The sequence below is a fragment of the Dipodomys merriami genome, unplaced genomic scaffold (genome assembly GCF_024711535.1).
Source record: "Dipodomys merriami isolate MVZ:Mamm:240054 unplaced genomic scaffold, mDipMer1.0.p SCAF_537, whole genome shotgun sequence".
NCBI lineage: Eukaryota > Metazoa > Chordata > Mammalia > Rodentia > Heteromyidae > Dipodomys > Dipodomys merriami.
This window is the reverse complement of record NW_027206110.1, coordinates 691264-703352: the sequence shown is the minus strand read 5'-3', so window position 1 is coordinate 703352 and position 12089 is coordinate 691264.

The window sequence follows — 12089 nt, the reverse complement described above, 5'->3', positions numbered from 1 at the left end:
TTTAACTATTAACATTCAATATTAATTTTACTTCCTGACTGATTTTCCCCTTTAATTTGTATCTTGAAATAAGTATTATAAGTCCTTTGACCTCTGTATTTATGAAGAAAAACCATTTTGAATTTTCTGTTTAATGTAATATCACCTGGACACATTTGTTAGCAAGAAGATCTTAAAATTTCTTATGTATTTTTAGTTTAAAATACCCTCCTCTATGTTTTTAGTATAGGGAGACAAACACTTCCTAGTATCAATGATAACAGTTTTATTCATTAAATAGCAGATAATTCATAATTTTGAATATGTCTAGTGGCAAATGAATACATTTGGTCAATAGATTTGCTTGATAGACCCATGCACAAACATACCACTCACAGGGGCTCAGAAGGTGGATCAGTTGTAGACAGTTTACCTTGAATGCATGAGACCCTGGGTTTGATTCCTCAGCACCACCTAAGCAGAAAAAGGTAGAAGTGGTACTGTGGCTCCAGTGGTAGAGCACTAGTCTTGAGCTGAAGAGCTGAGGGATGGCAACCAGGCCCAGAGTTCATCACCACCGACTAGTTAAATCAATAAATAAAACTCATACTCAAGTACATTAATTTCAAAGATTAATTACCATTTTAGTTAGGGGCAGGGTGCCAAGATATAGCAGACCTTTGTCACAAAGCTTTAAGAGGATTCAACACCTGACAAGTAGTAAAAAAAAAAGTAAAATTTTTGCTCTGACAACAACATATAGAATCACCATTCAAAGAGAAAAAGGTACTAAGAATGAAATACTTTTTATAATATTTCTTAAGAGATTCTGGCTCTACATTAATTATAATATATTTGACCTTCAAAAACTCCAGGTGGGCCTGAGTCTTAAGGGCCTCTACAAAAACCGGAGGAGAGAATCATCAACCTGGATTTTTCAATTGTTTTTTGTTAAGGTAATGTACATATAGATCACCATTTTATAAGTCGCTAATGAGTTCACTTATTGTTTGACAATCTCGTCACTTTGCTCTCTCTCTGATTTTCCCTTCTGTCCCTGTCCACAAGAGGTATAGCTCATTGTGAATATAATCTCTACAGAGTGGAACTGCTGCATTTGTTTCTTTGTTCTCCTTGAATTTCTGTGGCTCCTTCAATGCCCATAAAAAGATAAACGAGAACAAAAAAATCCCTAGTGTTGGAATTCCTGGAATTCATTTCAATATAAGTACCAGTAGTTTTATAAAAGTGTCAGACTCTATCCACAAATCCTGAACACTTAACACTTCTTGCACCCAGTCTTAACTCACACTGCATTCTAAGGTCCACAACATAATTCTTTTCACTTTCCACACAGGAAGAACGAGTGTCAGAAAGATTAAGTAACTTACTGGAAATACTAGGCTGAGCATAGTGGCTCAGATCTGAAGATCATAGTTTGAAACTAACTCAGGTTGACATATCCGTTACATGTTTATCTCAAGTTTGAGACCACCTGGACAGCAAAGTAACCCATCTTAGGTACAAAAGTCTGGCTATCCAGAGCCACAGAGAGAAGTTGGAAGAGCATCAGCAAATGCTCTTGCCCAATTCTAGGGAGTGGCTTGGTGCCAGCTAAGTAAGGTATAGCTGCACCAGGGAAGGGGAGTAAAACAGGAGTGGTTATAATAAAAGCACTGCTCTGAAACCTCAAAATAAGGACTCCAGTCTGTATGGACCAAAAAGTCTCTAGCATGAGATTCTTTTTAAATTAACAAGCACGATTTTAGATTTTTGCAGAGCGGGATGGTGTATAGTTACATGCAATGTCTGCTATGTCAGGTAATCCAGTCTGCTCTTTCACATGTTACCCAGTAGCCAGGTTTTAACACAAATGACTTCAATGAGATTGTTCAAATTATACTGTGACTTTTACCTCTCATGACTCAAAATTCTGTCAAATGATTTCTGACTTCCAGATGTTTACACAATATTTCTTATGAACATTTCTACTATTTTGTCCTTATTACTGATGTGCATACTAATTATTTTGTTGTTGTCTTTTGTGTATATGCCATTTTTAGGGTTTGATCTCAATGTTTAATGGTCTCTATTGTACTTTTTGCTCATGGCTGGTAACACTCTATTCCTTAAGCCACATCCTCACCTTCTGCTTCCTGCTACATAACTGGAGATAAGTTTTCACATTTTTGTCTGTTTGGACTGGTATTGAACTAAAATATTCAGGTCTTAGCTTCCTGAGTTTCTATGATTCTACACATGAACAGCTAACACCAAACTTTCCTATACTGTTATTTTAATTATGTGTTAGAAGAAAGTGGAAGTATATTTGTGTTAAGTGTGCAATTTTCAAATACAAGTTTGAATCTACTTGATATAATTTAATTGTTATCAATTTTAAGTTAAATCAATGAATATTACACATTCTAAAGATATATAATTGAAAAAATGCATAATTATTTTCTTTAAACAAGGAATAGAACTATGAATTTCTTTCACTTTACAATTCATGTTTTATATAACTTTAATTAGCAGATTTCCATCACTAAAAGTAACTATATTAATTTTATACAAAAAGAAGCAAATTGATTATAGTTAAGAATATATATTTCATAATAACCAGAAGATAAGCTTTTGAGCATCCTCACTATAAAGAAATGTTACATACAGAAATTAACAGATATGATTTAGCTTGATCATTAAACAACATATAAATGAATAGGATTACCACTCCATACTTCATTTCAAATCCAGCCTAGGCAGGAAAGTCCGTGAGATTCTTATCTCCAATGACCGACCAGAAAATTGCCTGTGGCCCAAGTGGTAGAGCACTAGTCTTGAGCTGAAGACCTGACGGACATCGTCCAGGTCAATATTTCAAGCTTCATGATCGACAAAAACTAAAAATAAACAGTTACAAATAAACAAATATTTTGGCATAAATGTTAAAAATATATGTTATAAAAATGTTTAAATCCTTATTAGATATAATAGTTTATATAAATGTAAAGAATTGTTTTCTGACATTAGTAGTCATTGAATCAATTGTGTAAATCTCACATTTTTCAATCAAATCATACTTGTGTGTTTATATACTTATATGTATAATTAACTGATAAATATAATTAACTGATACATGATAAGCAGTGTTGATTTAGGAATTTCCCTTCGCTTTCTATCATTAATCCTTCTACCTTAAAATAAATATGCCCTCCACCCTTGTCAGAGGTTTCATCTCATTGAAGCAGAAAAGAATAAACCATAATCATTTTTTGGAACAAGTGTAACATTGTACATGCATTTCACTCAGTTTAAGAAACAAACTATTCAAGTCATCTTAACTGTACCCGTTATAACAAAATATCTTCTGACCTTTTCAGTCTCTTAAGAGATGAAAACCTTTAATTATACATCTATTTTTTTCTGCCTAAAATCCTATTCCTTAGTAAGATATTTTGTGTAAACTTGTGTTCCTGATTAGAAGAAAGAAAAAAAGGCAATAATGAAAATGGCCAAGGAAATATTTGAAAACTATTATTAAACAATTGCAGACACGCCTGTAATCACCAGTTTCAGTGAGAATATATGTTAAAGTATCACATTTTTGTTATCATTTAAAGAGCAATAATTACACTTTAGTTAGCAGTGAAGAAGGGAACAGAAAACTGAAAACAACTTGACTTTGAACAATCCAAAATAAGCAAAATGGATTTATCTTGTTTTTCTATGTAGTTGCCAAAATAATAGAGAACAAAACCCAAAGGCAAGAAAACACCTAAGCCAAAGCAGTAAACATTTGTCTATAAAATAATGGTTAGGGTGAAAAATAAGAAATATAAAAATCCTTTATTAATATTTTACATATCTAGACTAGGACTTCTCGTGTCGAAGAAGAGGAAAGGTAAGAAATATTTCAAGATTGTTTGACTATTCCCCAAGATTATTCTTCTTTATCAGCTATAGCAATGCAAGTAGCCTTGGTTACTCTTAGTATCATGCTTTTTTTAAAATTAGAAGCATTATTTGTTGCTGTGTTATAAGCTGCAAACACTTGAGTATTCATAAAGGGTCATATCTTAAGAGAGGAAAGTTGCTGTGTAAATAAACCTAAAATATCAAAGACTTAGCATAGTGGAAACTATTTTCTAGCTGTATCACAATCTGTAGGTTTAGATTTCGTTTCACATTGTTCCAGGGGACCCATTTTTGTTAACTTCTTTTTCACCATCAAGAGATCCTACAACATCCTATAGCATCCTGGGATTGTTGTATCTTTCCTGGATTCTCTAATTTCTGTTGGAAAGTTAGGAAAGATACAAAATTGACTTACTGTTTCTGTTTTACCTTATTTTTATTACTTTACAAACTGTAAATCAAATTGACATTAATCATCTCTATAATATTAGAAGACAGATTTCATTTCTATATTCTTACCCTAGCCTTCTACATAACTTTGGTACTTAATGATCCCCAAATGTGAAAATGCAGATAGGGAACTTCTTATTTAAATATTATTTAGAATTTCAAGGCGTCATTAATGCAAGACACTTAGTAGTATATAGATCATACATGTGTACAAATCTGGTGGCAAGTTTTTCTTATTCTCGGAAACTAGGACATGGGGTATACTTGTAGTTGCATCAGGAAAAGTCTGTAGTTGATTTTGCTTACTAAACCAAATCTGCTGTAAAATATTTCTACAAGTTAATTGGCTTGAATAATTCGTATTTTCATTTTACAGTTCTAAAGGACAGAAATCTAAAAGAAGTCTCACTAGATTAAAATTGAGCCACCTAGAGAGCTAAAATATTTTTCAGATGATTCTAGTGGAAAAGGCATTTACTTCCTGTTCTGCTTTCCAGAAACTTCAGAATCTGGATTGTTGTCTTTTCCTTTATCTTCTAATGTAGCATCTGTACATCTTACTGATGGTTCTTAACTAAAGATGTCCCTCTCTAACTACAGCTGGCATTTTGAGTATTCTTTCCCCATCTGATATTTATTCAAATTTATATTCCTTAGGTAATGAAAAGTGATTATTTTACAAACTTTATAAAATGTAAATATACATTTGATGGATTAGATATTTCGGGACTATAGATATTTTGGGAAGGTATTTTACTGCCTACCACAATGAGTGTGTAAGCATTCTTTCGACTATAACCTGTTATCCTATCATTAATTTTGAACAACATATTTCTTCAAAGAAATACAACTAGAAAAAATTTAGTTCCTGAAAGCATTTAATCCTGATTAAAACATTGCCATGTACTAGAAATCTTAAATATCAGAGAATAGCTCCGGAAGCAGTTTTGGCAGTATCACTTTTTGTATATTCTGCTTACAATCTTCTCTTTTCAAGAGCATTTGATTGCTATTATTTTGGAATTATGGTTAATAGTTATTTGACTGCTATTTTTAAAGAATGCACCACCAATCCTCGTTCTCTTCTTCTAACTTTTTTTGTGTCTAATCTATTTCTGAAAGAAACACAGCTATTTGAATTATATGAATTGCTTATTGAAGCGTGTAGAGGAAAAGAAGAAAAAAGATGTTCCTGTGTGTATGTCATGTTGAAAATGTACCTAAAAGCTATTTATCTTAACATCATATATTTTTTCATTTTGTTTAGATTCAGATAAAATTTAGCCTATCTACTCACACGATGTTAATGCAGTCATTTCATGCCTCCCAAAAGCAAACAACAAATACTACATGTTTTAAATTTGTTAATTTTTAAAATTGTTATTTATTTTAAAACACTATAATTTAAAAAAATTAGCAAAAGTCAATGGTATTAAACATTTAGAGTTGTGTTCAGACTCTATTGTTGAAGCCAGAAAGGGAAAAAAATATCATGTTTTTCTTCTTCTTTGAGTCACTCTGATTTACTTCATCTATTTCTGAAAGAATAAAATTCTGGCTTTGAAGCCTTTTGCTTGATATCCACAATGTCTCATTCTTCCTTTATTAATAAGAGAATTTGGAGAAAGGATGAGAATTCTCACTAGACAAAAGAGAAGAGTAAAAGAGACGTGAGAAATCTAGATATTTTGTTCTTCCTCATCTCAATCAAAAGATATGGATAATGGTTGTGGATATTAGATATAATGCTCTAGAGTGATTAAACACATTTATAGAAAAAGTTAACCCCACAAGTGATCACATGGAGAATGCTAATTTATTAAAAATGTAATAGCATCAAACAAGAAATATTATCTATTTGTTTATTACTTGTTCAGTATTTCTTAAATTCTGATGTACTGTAGTCAACTATCATAAAGGTAAACAAGAATAGTAAGAAACTAATAACTTAATATCATATTCTAATATTAGCTTAATTCCTGCTGTGTTTGAGTTTTGCCTTAATTTCACATGCTATATTCTTCCAGTATATAAGTAGAAAGAAGATTCCCTCTGAAAATATGGTATTTTTATAGCTAAGGGAAAAGAAGTTAGCTCTTAGACACAGACAAGGAAATAGAAATCTTCCCCTAGAAATAACGTTTCACCGCTTCTGGTTAATTTTTGTAAGCTGAAGTAAGTCAAATGACCCATCTTGACATTGCAGAGTAGAGGTAAATCTCACCTACAGGAAGCTGATGCAGGACAGACTAATATGCCAAGATATGCAACATGAGACGAAGAGGAAAAAGAAGATAACTACAATACAATCAGTCATACATGCCATCACCTGTCTCTGCAGGAAGGAAGCTATTATGTACCTTTGTTTTTAAAACTACTGAGATCTTCAAATCATGTCTTATTCTTGTATATTACTGGAATTCGAGAGCATCTTGATGTTGAGACAGCATAAAATCTCAAAGAAAGCTGGAGTAATCATTTCAATACTGCATTTTGTTCTGCTAGGACATGAAACCATTTTATAGACAATACTTTATAGTAGTAACTTTTTTTTTCCAGAACTGGATTTTGTTAATATATATGACTATCCACCAGAATAAATGTCTTCATTTATCTGCATCTTGTGCAGACAGCAGAGTCAAGTAGATGTGGGAGTTAATCAGTAGCACTTTTTAAATATGCAAAAAATGTGGACTGGGAGCCAATATACGTATTATTCCAACATTACCTTCCACATCCTCTTTCTTCCTTCCTAGGAAACACACCCAATCAATAAAAAGACTTAGATTTTTGGCTCTTGAACTTGAAAGTGTAAGCAGAATGTTATGGATGTCAGAGATGAATATTAATGGTTTTTTATATAATAATGTAAAATATTATGTAACAATGTAAAATAATAATGTCACATGCAATAGCCCTATGAGTCCTGAAGGTCTTAATACTGTACTTCTCTAGTGATGTGATAGGAATGTCAGCCTAACTGGTCTTAGTATTGCTTTCCACTTCCTTTTCTACCACTTCGCTAAATTATAATACATAGTAATGTAATGAAAAATTAATGTCATCTTAAGAAAGTCATTTAGGGCTCTGGTAATGTGGCTTGATGGTACAGTGATTGCTTATCATGCATGAAACCCTGGGTTCAATTGCTCAGTACCACGTAAACAGAAAAAGAAGTGGTGCTATGCCTCAAGTGGTAGAGTGCTAGCCTCAACCAAAAAAAAGAAAAAAGATAAATCTCAGGAAGAGTTCCCTGGCCCTGAGTTCAAGCCCCAGGACTGGCAAAAAATTCATTTAGCTAATAAATGTCAAATAAAGAACCTATGTGAGGAATATAAAATTGCTCCTTCCAACTATGACCTAACAATAGTTCTTAATTCATGTACTTTTCCTATATTAGAAGACAGTGTTGAGAAAAATAAACAAAACGTTTTGTTAGGTAGGTCACAGAAATTAATGTCAAGAATGTGCTTAGATATCAGGTGAGGATTAATCTAAGTGAGATTTGGAAATATTTTTGGTCAGTTTTGGAACCAAAAAGGCACCAGCTAATTAATAGTTGTGATAGAAGTGAAGGAATAAATCCATATGGAAGAAATAAATGATAATAATAAATAAATTATACCAGAAAATGTTCTAGGGAACCATATTTGGTTACTAAAGAACTAGTTATCAAAGAGGCTTATTCCTCATTGCCTTTAGCATTCTAAATCACTTAGGCTAGTTCTTAATCTCTGTAAGATAAGTTTCATCTCATTCTGTGTTGTTCTTTCATATCTGGTCTGCTTTGCTTTCTAAAAATCTCAGTCTTTCACTATTTCTCTACTAACAATTATTTATATTAAGTCCACCGATGCAGACCTCAGAGGATGCTAAAATAAGAGTCCAATAGCTCATGAGCCATTAATGTAACAACATGGAAAAGGATGACATATTTATTGCTACCTCAAATTTTCTGAAATGCTGCAATGTCATCGTTTGATTCAAATTTCCATTATTTGTCTACGGTGTCATTAAGTGCACATAAATGCAAATATGAGTTGGGTGCTGGTGGCTAACGCCTGTCATCCTAGTTACTCAGGAGGTTGAGGCGAGAGGACTGTGGTGCAAAGCTAGCCTGGTCAGGAAAGTACATGAAACACTGATCTTCAATTAGCTACCAGAAACCCGGAAGTGGTGCTGTAACTAAAGTGGCAGAGCATCCAACTTAATCTGAAGAGCTGAGGGACAGTGCTCAGGATCAGAGTTCAATCCCCACGACCAACAAAAATGTGAAATATACTTTAAGTTTCACCAAAAGGAACAACTAAGTGAAAGTAATCTTCCCAAGCAGAAAAATTTTTCCAATATGACTCAGTGCACCTACGTTTGCTGAGTTATTTAAGTTATGGCTTCTTTGCTGCACATATTCTCTTTTTTAAAAATTGTCAAATATTACCTTTATAATAAACTTCATCTGACATTTATTGGTTCAAAAGAGAAGTCCATACAGTTGATGTGACTTGACTTTCTTACTGTCTTAGTTCAAAGACAACTCAGGAAGGAGAGTCTTTCAAACTCTTATCTGTAATTAAACACCAAAAAAGCCAGAAGTGGAGTTTTGGCTCAAGCAGTAGAGTACTACTTTGGGGGCAGGTGGGCAAGAAAGACAACTGTTCAGGGACAGGCTCCAGCCTCTGAGTTCAAGCCCCAGAAGCAGAACAAACTAAACAAACAAACAAGCAAACAAAAAAACCCCACATATTTCTTTGGGCCCATCCTTAAAGCTTGTTGGAATCCTTACTGATATGGCGAACTCAGCACCAGAATAAAGGAATGGATATGTGATTTCTGCATCAAGACAATCATCTCAGGAGTTAAATATCCATGCATAAGACATTTTAAATCATCCATGTCTTTGTTTCTTTGTAGTAGTACATTGTAAAACAATGTTATTTCCTTTTTTTTCTATGCTTGCCTTCAAATGGCATATTGTTTCCTTTTGTAATACTCTCAACTAGAAGTTTACAGAAAAGATTTATGACTAAAGTCCACACTCGAAAAAGTTAGGGACAGAGTTTCCTTCAAGCCTTGGTTTATTTTCTTGTACAATAAAAACGAGAGCACAAATTAACTTGAACTTTGTCATTTTTCTATGTTCAGTTTCTCTCCTGGATTGTTTCTACTTCCTGTAAAGGTTCCTTCCACTTACTTCCAGACACAATCTACGGTATTGCTCCAGGCAAAATGAATGATTTCTGGCTTCACTGAAATAACACAAAGACATCTTTGGACACAAGGTAACACCTGTTTCAGAGACAACTTAGTAATGAGAAAATATGAAATTTACATGGCTTATAAAACATTATCCACGTACATATGGCCGTATAAGACAATGTGAACTGAAATGAATCCCCAAATACGGACACAGCTTGTTTTTGCTTTCTTAGTATTGTTTCTAATGTATCTATCATGTATTATGTGATTTTTTTGTTTCTCTTCTATTTTCTTCCTCCATGGTATAACCCGTTTCCACTGTATTTGAGGTCGGTGAGCTGCAACTTGCATATACATTTTTCTAATGTGGGGAGGGGAAGGGAAATAAAATGCTGAAAGAAGTATAAAATATGACCCATTGTTACAATGAGATGAAGAAGACTCTATGTTGAAAATGAACTTACAAGTTGGGGATGGGAGGGGAGAGTTGGGGCGGTGGGGAGAAAAGGGATGGCAGGGGAAAAACAAAAGAGGAGGTAACAATGTTCGTTAGATAATGTACTCATTAACTTACTTATGTGACTCTAACACCTCTGTCCACCATTTTCACAATAACATAGAAAAAATTATCCTGGAGTACATTAAGTTCAAATTTTCTAAGTGCTCTGTAAATTAAGACCAATTTTAAGTGGGAAGAAGGTTCTCAGAAACATTTTTTGTCAGTGTTTGTGTTGTGCATTATTAACCAAGTGTACATAAGTTAACAGAAGGAGAAACAACAGGAATAAGAGAAAGAGAAGTTCTCTGTTTAAGTATAATGGTTCAATACACTATAGAAGACCCTGCAATAAGACAACTTTGAAACAATAAAGCCAAGGCCAGTATGTAGACCTATGGGAGTAATATAGAAAAAGCATTACTCCTAAGTAGAACATGAAGAATGAGGCCACTCTCTTTCTTCTACTAGCTCTAAATAATGGTAGCTAATCATGCAAATTTGTAAACAGTAGAATGGAAGAATAATTCTAGTTCCACGCCAGTCAGATATAAGACCATGGTCTTAACTGATGAAAAAAAAAGGCCATGTTGAGAGAACAGAAATTATACTACCAATGAACAGGTGGCCAAGATCACATTTCTTTTTCTTTTTCTTTTTCTTTTTTTGATGGTAGTGGGGCCTGAATTCTGGGCCTCGGCACTGTCCCTCTACTCTTCAGCTCAAAGCTTGTGCTCTACCTCTTGAGCCACAGCACCACTTCCAGATTTCTGGTGGGTAATTAGAGATAAGTGCCTCAGAAACTGTCCTACTCATGCTGGATTTGAACTGCAATCCTCATATCTCAGCCTCCTGATTAGCTAGGATTACAGGTGTGAGCCACTGGCACCCTGCTTATGATCACATTTCAAAGAGTGTACACTCAGCATATGTAATGTGTATGTTCATCTATCTTTATATGAACTCGAGTCAAAAATCTGGGCCAAAGCTACAAAAACGTTTGTAGTTCAAAAGTTGATACTCCTGGCAAAATAAAACCTAAGAATGTAAAAGAGTCTGGGAAGTTCAGTTTGCATCCAGCCCAGGCAGAAAAATCTTGAGACACAATCTATAATTAACCAGCAAAAAGATGCATTGGAAGAATGGCTCAAGTGGTGGAATATTAGTTATGAGCAAGATTGCTGAATAAGAGCTTGAGGTTTTTGCATACATATATACATACAAACACACACATACACACAGAGGCAAATATGCATTCAAACACACATATGAAAAAATTCTCAGCCTGTGTAAAAAAGTTAGAAAATAATAGAAAATATGTCCTATAAGACTACAATTAAGTGATAATTTTTAATATTAGAAAGTACTCAAGTGAAATTTCCCCCAAAAAGATTGAGAATATTACATAGGTGGGAACAGATATAGTAATAAAGTCACGGCATCATTAATAAAGGGATCAGATCCAGGGATGAATAAATCAGAGACCCCTTCAGTGCATCTCAAAATGTTCATATCCTGTGTCAAATGTTAGAACATCTTTGAAAATAGTACATGAACAATCTGAGCCATCAGTCTAGTGGAAAATATTAATGGAGAAGTTCAGAATTGCTTGTCTGTATCTACATTAAATAAACCAACAAACTATTGTAGGACAATGTGATACAAACCAGGAATTCTAGCACTCACAATAAGACATGTGATTAGAAAGTGCAGTTACATAGTGATTCATTCACTGGACTGGGTAGAATAATATTGTCTCAATAAAACAAACCAAGAAAGGAATAAAAAATAAACAAGAAAGGAATACACAGTTGGAAGTTTGGGCTAATTTTGTCATTATGTTTTGAGAAGTCAAGTTTCCTACTGAAATGCAACTCATATATAATCCTCAGTTTTGTTCTAAATGTTCTCTTCAAAACAGAAGATTACTAGATGCACAAGAGCTCATGATTCCCAATCAAAAATTTGAAAAAAGTATGCATCATTCTGTTAGAATCCAAGGAAATGATGAAGGATTACAAAAGCTTAAGCCTAGAAAAATAAGAAAGTTCAT